This window comes from Mastigoproctus giganteus, chromosome 11 (assembly GCF_048544385.1).
Source record: "Mastigoproctus giganteus isolate SK-2022 chromosome 11, ASM4854438v1, whole genome shotgun sequence".
NCBI classification, from domain to species: Eukaryota; Metazoa; Arthropoda; class Arachnida; order Uropygi; family Thelyphonidae; genus Mastigoproctus; species Mastigoproctus giganteus.
The window spans coordinates 147011310-147025085 of NC_143585.1; the positions used below are offsets into that span (position 1 = coordinate 147011310).

Consider the following 13776-nt stretch of genomic DNA (forward strand, 5'->3'; position numbering starts at 1 on the left):
CAGCACCCAACCCAATAGAAGGCCATTGCTGGCAAGGACGGCAATGGGAAACCACCTTGTAACTGTATCCCTAGTAGCTTCATGACATCAGATTCAAATATTAGCAGAAATGGGACTCAACTGGCAGATACTATGAGTATCATTTTCAGCAGGAGAAGTAACAAGGCTGCTCAGGTCTTAAACCAGCAAAATCCTTGTAATAAGTATCCATTTATGAAGGTTGGCACATGGAATATAAGGACAACGTTGAGGAAAGGGAAACTCGAAAATGTGAGGAGAGAATTAAGAAAAATAGACTGAATATATTTGGTATAGCATAGACTAGATAGAAAGATGAGGGAGGCTTTGTGAGGGAAGATATAAGGGTAATATACAAAGGAGGGAATGGCAGCCAGTGAGGAGTAGCTATACTTCTAGATAAAAATGCAAAGAAAAGCCTTGAGAAAGTGATGCAAGTCAGCAACAGGATTATAACTATAAGATTAAATTCTGAGCCAATAGATTTATTGATTATGCAAGTAAATATACTTGCATAATCAATAAAATCAATAATGTGGGTTGCATTATGCATTATTATTTGATATTACAGGCAAACATACTGAGGATGATGTGTATGATCAGATGGAGGAAATAATGGAAGAAGTGACAGATACATGATCATTGTGATGGGAGATTGGAATGCTGTCCTCTGTGAAGAAAGAAAAGTCGATGAGGTTGGCTACTGTGGACTTGGGACAAGGAATGAGAGGGGCAAGAAGAGGTTACAATTCTGCAAAAGAAAGATGTTCACTTCAAACATATGGTTTAGACAAGAGAAAAGAAGGTACACTTGGAGATGACGTTGACTGGTACCAAATCGACTATATTTTATTCAACAAAAGGTACAGTAATGCTGTGAAGAATTTTCATAGCTATCCAGGTGCAGATGCCGTTTCTGACCACAATTTCTTACCCCAAAAAGAAAACCAACCGAATTATGAAATTAGGGTCCCCGTAAATGATTACATCTACCCATATATTTATTTTGTCTACAAATTTGGCAGTGATAAAAATGTGTTGTTCGAGTTGTTGTTGTGCTAACTGACGGAATAAACTGTGAACATTCTGTTTCTCTAGAGGCAGTGTTAGTTGGGTCAGTAAACTGCTAGCTTTGGGGGATACAAAGATTAACGATAGCCACTGGCAGAGGTGAAAATGATTCTTGCACTGCTTCTATTGGAATGAGCAGCAGCCTGGAAAACAAGATGCAGGATATTTCAGAGACTGCTGGGAGTTATTGCGGTACAAGTAAACACATGAGTTGCGTTAGGGTAGCTAAGAACAGGAACAGGTGAATGTATACTTGCGTGTACACCAATGCTAGGAGTTTGGTAAATAAATTTGATGAATTTGACGTATTGCTCAAAACATCAAAGGCAGATATGTTGGGATATCAGAGACATGGTGTCACACAGTTACAAGGAATGCAGAACTGGAATTTGGGGAGTACAATGTCTACAGAAAGGACAGACAGGAAAGGAAGGGAGGAGGGGTTATGCTATTAGTTAAGAAATACATAAAATCCAAGGAAGTGAAGCCAGTCGACATTGCTGGACAGTGCAGTGTCGAGTCAGTTTGGTGTGACATAAGCATTGGGAGATCAAAATTGAGAGTAGGAGTGTGCTATAGGCCTAATGAATCTGATGAGCATAATAAGAAACTGTACAGGAAAATAGAGTGGGCCAGTAAATCAGAGAGTCTTATAATGGGTGATTTTAATTTCCCAGATATTGACTGGAATTTGCGGTTTGGTCACTCACACACTAGCAAGGCTTTTGTGGATTTATTGGATGATTGTTTTCTACATCAGCATGTTCGGGAGGCAATTAGAGTGAGTAATACTCTTGATCTGATTATCAGTAGTGATTCTTCATGCATTAAGAATCTGCAGATAAAGAAACCACTAGGCAGCAGTGATCACATTGTGCTGAAGTTGGATGTGCTCAAAGAGGTAACTACCATCAGGGTTAAAGGGAAGGGTTTTTGCTTTTGTAAAGGCGACTACGATAGTCTGAGACAGTATTTAAATTCTATACAGTGAGACCAACTGATGTTGCTACCAACAGCAAATTCAAAATGGGAAGCATTCAAAGAACTTATCTTGGAAGCTACTAGGCTTTACATACCAACTAAAAAATATTGTTCAAGGTTTAGCATTAGCATTAGTAGAGGCATTTGATGCAAGAAAGCAAGCTTATGCAGCATCAGCCAAAAAAAAAAAAAAAAAAAACCCACTTCCACTTCACCCCTCTGTTCGTTCAAAATACCTGTCCAGCTGAGCCTTAAACTTATTTAGGCTATCAACCTCCACTACACGGGATGGAAGTCTGTTCCACCAACCAACCACCCGCTGGCTAATGGCAAATTTCCGCACGTCTATCCTACATCTATCTTTCCTCAATTTGAATTTATGCCCTCTCAGGTGATTATTCTGAGCTAGAGGAAGAATCCCATCAGCCTTGAGCATGCTCAAACCATTCAAGGCTTTATACACCTCTATCAGATCACCTCGCTGGTGCCTAGTCACCAGACACTGTAATTTGCAAAACTTAAGCCTTTCTTCGTAAGAGCACCCCTTTGTTCCATTCACTAATCTTGTTGCCCTTCTCTGTACTCGTTCCAGCAGCTCTACATCCTTCTTGAAATGAGGCCTCCAGACCTCTATACAGTACTCTAGGTGTGGCCTGACCATTGCCTTATACAAGGGAATAATCACCTCCTTATCCCTGCTGGAGCCGACCGGGCTAGCCGAGTGGGTAAAGTACCTGCCCGGCAACCCAAAGGTCACGGGTTCGATTCCCGCCTCGGGCTTGGATCAATGTACTGCAAAAACCTTAGGAGGTGCAATATGGCCACAGAAGCCGATGCGCCAACAACTACCAAATCAAAAAAAAAAAAAAAAAAAAAAAAATCCCTGCTGGAAAAATTCCTGTATATCATTGACAATACTCCATGAGCTACTCTTGCAGCCCGTCTGCACTGCTCAGAGAACTTCATATCTGCCTGCACAACCACCCCCAAGTCCCTTTCATTCTCTACCACTGTCAGTGTAGTACCACAGAGTTGATACGTTGCTCTGGGGTTGCTGTTTCCCATGTGTAGTACTTTACATTTGTCAATGTTAAACTTCATTTGCCACCTCTCAGCCCATCTGCTCAATCTTTCCAGATCCTGTTGCAGCAGCATAGTGTCAGTAGTGTCCTTGACAACCCTGCCAACCTTTGTATCGTCTGCAAACTTGGACATTAAGCTTGATATACCATCATCAATATCATTTATAAATACAGAAAACAATAATGGACCCAACACTGAGCCCTGAGGGACTCCACTAATAACATTAGTCCACGATGAGCAGTGTCCATTGATTACCACTCTCTGTCTTCTCCCCCTCAACCACCCCTTTATCCATAGCAGCAATTTGCCTCCAATGTCACACTGCTCCAATTTGTGTAGCAGTCTTCCATGTGCAACAGTATCAAAAGCCTTTCTAAGATCCAAGTATATAATATCAAAGCTATTCCCTGCATCCAGTTCTTTTGTGACTGCATCATAATATCCAATCAAATTGGTCAGGCAAGACTTCCCCTTAACAAAACCATGCTGTGTCCGAGCTATAACTGAAGCCTTGTCTAAATGATCCTGCAGTGCTTCTAACCAGTGCCTCCATTAACTTTCCTGGAACAGAAGTTAAGCTCACACGTCTATAATTACTTGTGTCAGCCTTTGATCCTCCTTTGTGAATTGGGGTCACATTTGCACATTTCCCGTCTATGGGTACCTCCCCTGAGTCCAAGGAAGCTCTCATAATTATGGCTAAGGGTTTGCTTACTTCCTTTGCTGCCTCCTTTAATATAACTGGATAGATCCCATCCACCCCGGGTGCCTTTCTTGTGTTTATCTTCAACAGTTTCTCCTCCACTTTACTCCCAGTTATTTCAAGATGGTGTAGCTTACTGCTAGAGTTGAATACACCTCTGGCTTTCCCCTCGCTGAATAACTCCTCATGTGTGAATGTCGATGCAAAATATTAGTTTAGGCCTAAATGGATGTCAGATGAACTAATTAGACATGTGATTGAGAAGAAAAATGCATGGAATACATATAAATTAACATGATACACAGAAGCCTATGATAGATATAAGCTGGTTTGTAACCAAGTTACAAAGGAGGTTAGGCAGACGAAGGCAGATTACGAGAAATCTTTGGCAAAGGATACAAAGAAAAATCGCAAAGAGTTCTTTACTTATGTAAACTCTAGAAGGAAGGGGATGAATCAGATTGGTCCACTTGATATCGATGGGTCAACTGTTGATGATCCTGCTCAGGTAGCTAACAAACTGAATGAATATTTTGCATCGACATTCACACATGAGGAGTTATTCAGCGAGGGGAATGCCAGAGGTGTATTCGACTCTGGCAGTAAGTAAGTTAGATATGAGTAAAGAGGAGGAGAAATTGTTGAAGATAAACACAAGAAAGGCACCTGGGGTGGATGGGATCTATGCACCTATATTAAAGGAGGCAGCAAAGGAAGTAAGCAAACTCTTAGCCATAATTATGAGAGCTTCCTTGGACTCAGGGGAGGTACCCATAGACTTTAGTTGTGCAAATGTGACCCCAATTCACAAAGGAGGATCAAAGGCTGAGAAGTAATTATACACCTGTGAGTTTAACTTCTGTTCCAGGAAAATTAATGGAAGCACTAATTAAAGAAGCACTGCAGGATCTTGCCTGACCAATTTGATTGGATACTATGATGCAGTCACAACAGAACTGGATGCAGGGCATAACTTTGATATTATATATTTGGATCTTAGAAAGGCTTTTGATACTGTTGCCCATGGAAGACTGCTGCACAAATTGGAGCAGTGTGGCATTGGAGGCAAATTGCTGCTAGGGATGGTTGAGGGGAAGAAGACAGAGAGTGGTAATCAATGGACCCTGTTCATCGTCTTAGACCGGGGTTCGAGCCCATGCCCACCAAATACGGAGGTTGCGGAAAGGTCAGTGAATGGCCACCGCATATCCCCAGAGCAATATGGCCTTAATTGCTAATGCTCCAAAAAACCAAATAACAAATAACTGCTCATTGTCGACTAATGTTATTAGTGGAGTCCCTCAGGGTTCAGTGTTGGGTCCATTATTGTTTTCTGTATTTATAAATGATATTGGTAATGGTATATCAAGCTTAATGTCCAAGTTTGCGGACGATACAAAGGTTGGCAGGGTTGTTAAGGACACTACTGACGCTATGCTGCTGCAACAGGATATGGAAAGGTTCAGCAGATGGGCTGAGTGGTGGCAAATGAAGTTTAACATTGACCAATGTAAAGTACTACATAGTGGAAACAGCCACCCCAGAGCAATGTATCAACTCTGTGGTACTACACTGAGAGTGGTAGAGAATGAAAAGGACCTGGGGGTAATTGTGCACGCAGATATGAAGTTCTCATAGCAGTGCAGACGGGCTGCAAGAGTAGCTGATTGTGCCTTGTCAATGATATACAAAGGGTACTAGGAAAGTTTTGCAATATGACGCAACAATGAATCACAGGAAGCTGCTTGTTGCTGCATGTTGAGACATGTTCATACGTGCATAGTAGCCGCCGCCCCAAGTCGATGGGCTCAGTTATTCATTAGTAGCGAGAGTGTAAAGTGCTTGCGATGGCATCGTGGTCACGAAATGAGATAAGGACAGTTTTGCGGTATAATTTCTTGCGTGGTTTAACCATAGACCAGTGCTTAGAAGAAATGACTCTTGCACTAGATGATGATTGTCCACATCGTACAACGATATTCAGGTGGTATAGAGAATTCCAAAGGGGAAATTTCACTCTGGAGGATTCTGAGAGGCCGGGAAGGCCACGAACGTCAGTTACGGAGGAAAACGTTACTGCTGTGAGGAAAATGCTTGATGAAAACAGGCGAGTGACCTACCAACAGATAGAGGATACTTTGGGCCTAAATGCACCAGCAATTCGTTCGATTCTGCAAGATCATTTGCACGTGAAGAAACTTTGTTCTCTCTGGGTGCCGCATCAACTGACTGAAGAGCAGATGACACGACGTGTGACTTGGTGCCGGGAGATGTTAAAAAAGTTTGATAAGGGACAATCTCGGTATGTGAACAACATCGTGACAGGTGACGAGACTTGGCTGTACTATTACGATCTGCCGACCAAGGCTCAAAACAAAGTTTGGGTCTTTGATGATGACGACACACCCGTAATTGTCAGAAAATCCCGATCTGTAAAGAAGAAAATGATAGCTGTATTTTTCAAATCGAGTGGAATTGTGGAACGTGTCGTTTTGGACACGCAGAAGACAGACACAGCTAAGTGGTATACTGAACAATGCCTGCCTAAAGTCATTGGATCTATGAAGAACCTGCGGCCAAAGTCAAGAATGGACACCTGGTACCTCCATCACGATAATGCTGCAGCTCACCGCGCCGAAGCTTGCACCGAATATTTGACCACGACAGGACTGAAACTTCTCGAGCACCCTCCCTACAGTCCAGACCTTGCTCCCTGCGACTTTGCACTGTTCCCGCATGTGAAAATGAAGCTAAAAGGCAGGCGGTTTTCCAGTGATGAGGACCTTCTACGGGCTTGGGACAAGGAGTGTGCTTTACTCCCTAGTGAAACTTGGCAGAACTGGTTTAAAGATTGGTTTCGGAGGATGGAGAGGTGTATTGAATGTAGAGGAAATTACTTTGAAAAAATTAAATAAACAAAGCTGTATTGCAAAACTTTCCTAGTACCCTTTGTACAGGAATTTTTCCAGCAGGGATAAGGAGTTGATTATTCCCTTGTATAAGGCAATGGTGAGGCCACACCTTGAATACTGTATACAGGTCTGGAGGCCTCATTTCAATAAAGATATAGAGCTGCTGGAACGAGTACAAAGAAGGGCAACAAGATTAGTGAATGGAACAAAGGGTTGCTCTTATGAAGAAAGGCTTAAGTTTTGCAAATTGCAGTGTCTGGAGACTAGGCACCGGCAAGGTGATCTGATAGAGGTGTGTAAAGCCTTAAATGGTTTGAGCATGCTCAATGCCGATGAGATTCTTCCTCTTGCTCAGAATAGTCACCTGAGAGGGCATAAATTCAGATTGAGGAAAGATGCAGGATAGATGTGCGGAAATTTGCCTTTAGCCAGCAGGTAGTTGGTTGGTAGAACAGACTTCCTTCCCATGTTGTGGAAGTTGATAGCCTAAATAAATTTAAGGCTCAGTTGGACAGGTATTTCGAACAAATGGAGGGGCGAAATGAAAGATGTTTTCTTTCTTTTTTTTTTTTTTTTTTGGCTGATGCTGCATAAGCTTGCTTTCTTGTATCATATGCCTCTACTAATGCTAACATTTCAACTTAGGGAAAAGTGCGACTGAAACCTATGGTTTTGCAAGACGGTGCCAAATCGTAGGTTTCAGATGCAATGCTCTATTTCTGTCGTGTGATTTGCAAAATGTCAGAATGACCATGAGGATCCAGAAGAGAACTTCTGGATCCTCTTGGTCAAAAATTCTTCGAAAAGACTCAAGAGAATAAGGGGCTCAAGGAAATGGAATTTGAATGTACTAAAGACTTCACTAGCTAGAGATTTTAGGGAGATTGTGGAGGGGGAGGAAATACAAGAAGTTGAGAGGAGATGGAAATATTTAAAAAGATTGTAGTAGGAGTAGCAAAAAGCTAATTAGATACAGTAGATCAGAAAAGGATAAAGAAACCGTGGATCATAGAAGAAATGATAGATAAAATGGAGAAGATGAGAAAATGGAAGTACCAAGGTTCAGAAGAGTCAAGGACTAAATATAGGAGTTTAAATAATAAATTAGAAGGACAAGAGATGAAGCAAAAGAAAAACGGTGGGAAGAACAATGCAGAGAACTAGAGTAAATGGCAAAAAAGAGGAAGAAGTGATCTAAGGTATAAAAAAGTCAAGAGCTTAACAAACAAGAACAATAAGACTAATGGAAAGAAAAACGGTGGGAAGAACAATGCAGAGAACTAGAGTAAATGGCAAAAAAGAGGAAGAAGTGATCTAAGGTATAAAAAAGTCAAGAGCTTAACAAACAAGAACAATAAGACTAATGGAAAGATAAGACAATGGAAAAATTCTATATGATGAACACATAAGGAGAAGATGGAAGGAATATATAGAAGAGCTATATGATAAAAGAAATAAACCATAAGTCTGTCCCGTGACAGCAAAAGATGAAGAAGAGACCTTTGGACTGAAATTATTAAGAGAAGAATTTGAAAGCAGTGGCCTCATTAAAAAGAGGGAAGGCAGCTGGACTGGATGATATACCAGTAGAAATTATAAAAGGACTTGGAGAAGAGGCAAAGAAAGGATTGTTCAGGATTTGCAGGAAAATCTATGAATGTGGAAGCTGGCCCAAAGACTTTCTAAAATCCATAATTATCCCATTAGAAAAGAAGAAGAACGCAACAAATTGTCCCAACTATAGAAAAATAAGTTTAATTTATCATTCTTCAAAAATAGTACTAAAAATTCTCTCAGAATGCGTTAAAGCAAAAACGAAGTAGTGCAAATTCATAGACGACAATCAGTTCAGGTTTAGAGAAGGATGTGGGACCAGAGAGGCAATAGGAATATTAACAGAAAGAAGCGTGTAAATAGGAAATGATCTGGCAATCTGTTTTGTTGATCTCGAAAGGCTTTTGACTGAGTGTATTGGGTTAAGCTGATGGAAGTATTAGAAAAGATTGGCATAGATAAAAAAGTTATAAAACTAATTTGTCACCTTTATATGGGACAGACAGCTGTGGTTTGGATTGATGGAGAGTATTCAGAAGTAGAAGACATTGGTAGGGGTGTAAGGCAAGGATGTTCCATGTCCCTCCCCCCCCTTACTATTTAATATATATGCAGAAGCAGTGATGAAAAAGTACAATGAAGAGCAGAAAGGAGATGTAAAGGTAGGAGGGGAGAAGATAAAGATAATAAGATTTGCTGATGACCAGCTTTTGATTGCTAATAATGAGGAGGAATTGGAGCTCCTTAGATATCTTGAGCAGCAAAGTGAAGGAGTACAATATGAAGATTAACAGCAAGAAAACCAAGATGATGTTAATTTCAAAGTGGCCAGGAAGAAGAATCAATGTAACATTAGATGGAATAAGATTGGAACAGGTGGACAAATACAGATACTTGGGAAGTATATTGACAGAAAATGGGAAAAGTCTGGAGGAAATAAAAACAAGAATTGCAATGGGCAAAGAGGCATTTAGTAATAGAAAAAAACTATTGAGAAGAAGTTTCAAGAAGGAATTAAGAAAGAAAATGATGAAAACATTAATATGGACTGTTGTACTTTATGGCTCAGAGACATGGACACTCGGAAGAGAGGAGATCAGATGGCTAGAAGCTTTCGAGATGTGGGTGTGGAGGGCAATGGAAAGAGTGAAATAGGTGGACAGAATGAGTAATGAGGAAAGTAGGAGAAGAGAGAACATTAGTAAAAGAACTAAGAGGAAGACAAAAGAACTTTATAGGATATGTTTTGAAAAGAGAAAGCAGAAAAGATGTGTGGGAAGAGAGCTGTTGGGAGGAAAATTGGACTGGTGAATTGGATGGGAAGAGGAAATTATGCAGGAATTAAAAGGAAAGCACAAGATAGAGAAAAATGGCATCAATGGAGCCCTTATCCAGCCTGTAGGCAGAGAACTTGAAGAAGGAGGAAGATCCCCTAGATGGACTCATTTATAACAGCGAAAATTTCATTTTTATTCGTTTTACTGTCTATTCTTGAAGCCTTATAGACCTTAGTGATATCCCTTCCAAGGTGCTTGGTTGCTCTGTAGCCTATGTAATTGAAGTCTTTCCTCATACAGTTGCCTTTTTGCAGAACTTACAGTAATGATAGTATGCTACTGCAACAGTATCTGGAAAAGTTGAGATATGCTGAGAGGTGGCAACTGAAGTTTAACATTGACAAATGTGAAGTACTGCATATAGGTAGCAGTAACCCCAGAGTAATGTTTCAACTGGGTGGTACTACACTCGGGGTAGTGGAGAATGAAAAGGACCTGGGGGTAATTATGCACTCAGATATGAAATTTTCTGAGCATTGCAAAAAAGGCTGCAAAAAGGTTGTCTTGTCAATGATATACAGGGATTTTGCTAGCAAGGATAAGGGAGTGATTGTCCCCTTGTATAAGGCAATGGTCAGGACACATTTTGAGTACTGTATACCGGTCTGGAGGCCTCATCTTAGGAAAGATGTAGAGCTGCTAGAACGAGTACAGAGAAGGGTGACGAGATTGGTGAGTGGAACAAAGGGTTGGTGTTACCAAGAAAGGCTTTAAGTTATGCAAATTGCAGCTTCTGGGGACTAGGCACCTGCAAGGTGATCTAATTGTTGTTTATAATGGTCGCTGTCTTCCTACTGGGATGCCGACCGGGCTAGCCGAGTGGGTAAAGTACCTGCCCGGCAACCCAAAGGTCGCGGGTTCGATTCCCGCCTCGGGCTTGGATCAAAGTACTGCAAAAACCTTGGGAGGTGCAATATGGCCACAGAAGCCGATGCGCCAACAACTACCAAATCAAAAAAAAAAAAAAAAAAACCTACTGGGATTCTTCCTCTTGCTTGGATTACTCACCTGACAGGTATAAATTCAAATTGAGGAAAGACAATTGTAGAATAGATGTGTGGAAATTTGCCTTTAGCCAGCGGGTGGTTGATAGTGGGAACAAACTTCCATCTGTTGTAGTGGAGGTCAGCAACTTAAATAAGTTCAGGACAGAATTAGACAAACATTTGGAGTGAATGAATGGGTGTTTTTTTTTGGATGGTGCTATATAAGCTTGCTTTCTTGCATCATATACCCTGCCAATGCTAATGCTTCAAACAGGTTGTTTTTTTTTTTTTACAGCTTCCATACTTGAATACGGTATTTCAAGTGTAGTCTTACAATTGCCTTGTATAATGGGGATCTTGACCTCCCTATCTCTCAAGCAAATATTGAAAGAATTGCCATTAGGACACCATGAGCCACATTACCACCTGCTCAGAAAACTTCATGTTCATCCATTTTGTACCAAACTATGCTACTCAGAGAATTCATGTTGAACATTTTGTAACTCCTAAACCCTCTTCTTGCTCCAATATTTTTACTTCAGCCCCACCAATTTTTGTTTTGTTTCTCCCGTCAAGTGTGTGCCTTGCATTTTGCTGCATTAAAATTAGCCGCCACTTTTCTGACTATCCTTGACACCCATCCAAGTCATCCTGGAGGAGTGTTGCTGCTCAGCTCTGATCATTAATTACTCTTCCAATCTTTCATATCATCTAAAATTTTGGCAACATCCCCTCTATCCTTTCGTAATCATTTATGAAAATGAGAAACAACAGTGGTCCCATAACCAATCCTTCAGAGACCCGCTTCTAACATTAAGCCTGTCTAAAGAATAACCATTAATCAATTCCTGCTTCTTGTACTCCATCTTAGAATCTTGCCTATTGTTCCAACATATTCCAGCTTATACAGTAACTTTTCATGGGGGATTTAATCATTCTCTGTCAAAATTTAAATAACATTACAATTGTTGTTATTTTTTTTGTTTTTTCATGTGTTTTAAATGTAGCCATTTAAAACACATGAAAACACATAATGCAAGGTCTTGTTACTCACGGCAGAACAATAATCTGGCCTGGTATTCCTCTACTTTCAAACAAATGACTTTGCCAAAATGTGAATTTGCCATTCATGTCTGCTCTACGATGAGATAACAGTAAGTAATGAAACATATTATTAGTGTCTTATATTTTAAATCTCTTAGATAGTATGAATCAAAGCTGTAATACTCAATATGTTCTACGTTGATAATAATATTAGTAAATTAATAAGAGGAGATTAATAATACTCCTCTTATTAATTTACTAATTTTAAATCTCTATAAGTGAGGGGGTGAGTGGGTTGTGACTCAGGAATACCATAAATCAAACCTTGTGAATTGCGAACAGGTGACAGGTCATTCTGTTTACTATTCACAATGACAGAAGAAAGTCATCAATACTCAATGGTTGCAAGTAATAAACTCATAAAAAAAGAAGAAACTACTGTCTTTGCTTAAAACACTTAAAATTTAACAGTGATCAGCAATTACAAATAAGTCAAATATGCCAAGAAACACTTGGATAGCAACCATATCCTTGGCAGCATGACCAAGCTAACACCAGATGATATCTCCACCTCCCTCAGACTGTGCCTAACTAATGGCACAGTTATGTTTAACGACTCCATTTACCAATAGTTGCACAGCACAGCCATGGGTTCCCTAGTTAGTTCGGTCACGGCAAACATCACAATGGAAGAATTGGAGGGTCGTGCATTTACGAATGTACCAGATCCCATTGCCTTTTGGTGTCGCTACGTGGACGATGTGTTTATAGTTATCCCCAGAGATTCAGGCGACCGGCTCCTAGACCACCTAAACTCTCTGTCGCCTTTCATTAAATTCACCATCGAACTAGAGTCAGACAATACCCTACCATACCTAGACACCCTTGTCCGACGTGAGGGCATGCTCTTGAAGACAACTGTCTACCGCAAACCAATGTGTTCTGGCCAATTTACCAACTATCAGTTAGCACACATTCACGCAGCCATCTTCTTGTCACTGCACGGACCTTGTTAACCCGTGCCTGGACCCACCCTAGTTCTGTGGATGAGATGCGCACTGAGATCACTAAGGTCAAGGCAGATTTGGCTATCGAGGTTTGGCTATCCCTTGACAGGTGTGACCTGCAGACACATGAGACGTAGTGACCAACAGGAACTTCAAGGTAATGACTCCACCTTGAGCGTCTTTATCCCATACTACCCAAACCTAACACAGCAGGGTTTGTAGCAGGTTTCTAGGGTCCCGAAATCACATGGAATAAAGTGCGTACAGCTCCTGGGCAGGAAATTGCAATCCCTCATCTCTAGAGTGAAAACACCGGTTCCCACCTTACTACAAAGTGGACTAGTCTACTGCATTTCTTACCATGACTGCACTAGCTGCTACATCAGAGAAACTGGGAGACAGCTCGGGAAACATCTTTCAGAACACGAAAGAGCCATCTTCTTAGCAGACATAGAACATTCGGCCATTGCCGAGCACTTCTGGTCAACCCAACACGACATTGACCCGCACAGCGATGTCATGGTTGTTGATCGGTCCCGCCGTTACCGAAGCCACATCTGTTGGAGTTGTTGCACATCACATGCTCTAATACTTCAGTCAATAGAAGCAGTGGTGTCGTGTCCACCCTATTATTGAAGCAACCATTCTCGCGAGGGACAAATGTTGGCAATGTTTACATACGTCAAACCACAGGCTTCAACATCAAACAGTTAACTATTACATCATGTAGTTCACTATACATGACGGGCACTACATGCCCTTGTGTTCTACCTTCCTAAACTGTCAGTTTGACTGATGAAGGTTACCATAATAACCGAAAGCTATCTGTACTGTATGTATTTAATGTGTTTTAGAATTTAATATTAAACTTGTCATTTATTTATTCTGTCTTCTGTTTTGCTCTGTGCCACATAATAACTCACCATAATGAATTCACACAGGCCTCTTTAACTATAAACTTTCACCTGTTTTTGCAGAAGTGGGTAGTTTGAATAAATTCAAGGAAGAACTAGACAAATTATTTGAGGTAATGGGCAGGTGATGTGGGAGAATATTTTTGCTTATGCTTTATAAACTTGC

At 40.8% G+C, this 13776-nt stretch overlaps 1 protein-coding gene across 3 annotated transcripts in view; it reads left to right on the forward strand.

Moving 5' to 3' along the window:
- Positions 1 to 13776, forward strand: part of LOC150078504 (oxysterol-binding protein-related protein 9) — a 607385-nt gene that overhangs the window by 383445 nt on the left and 210164 nt on the right. The gene's annotated exons all lie outside the window — the stretch shown is intronic.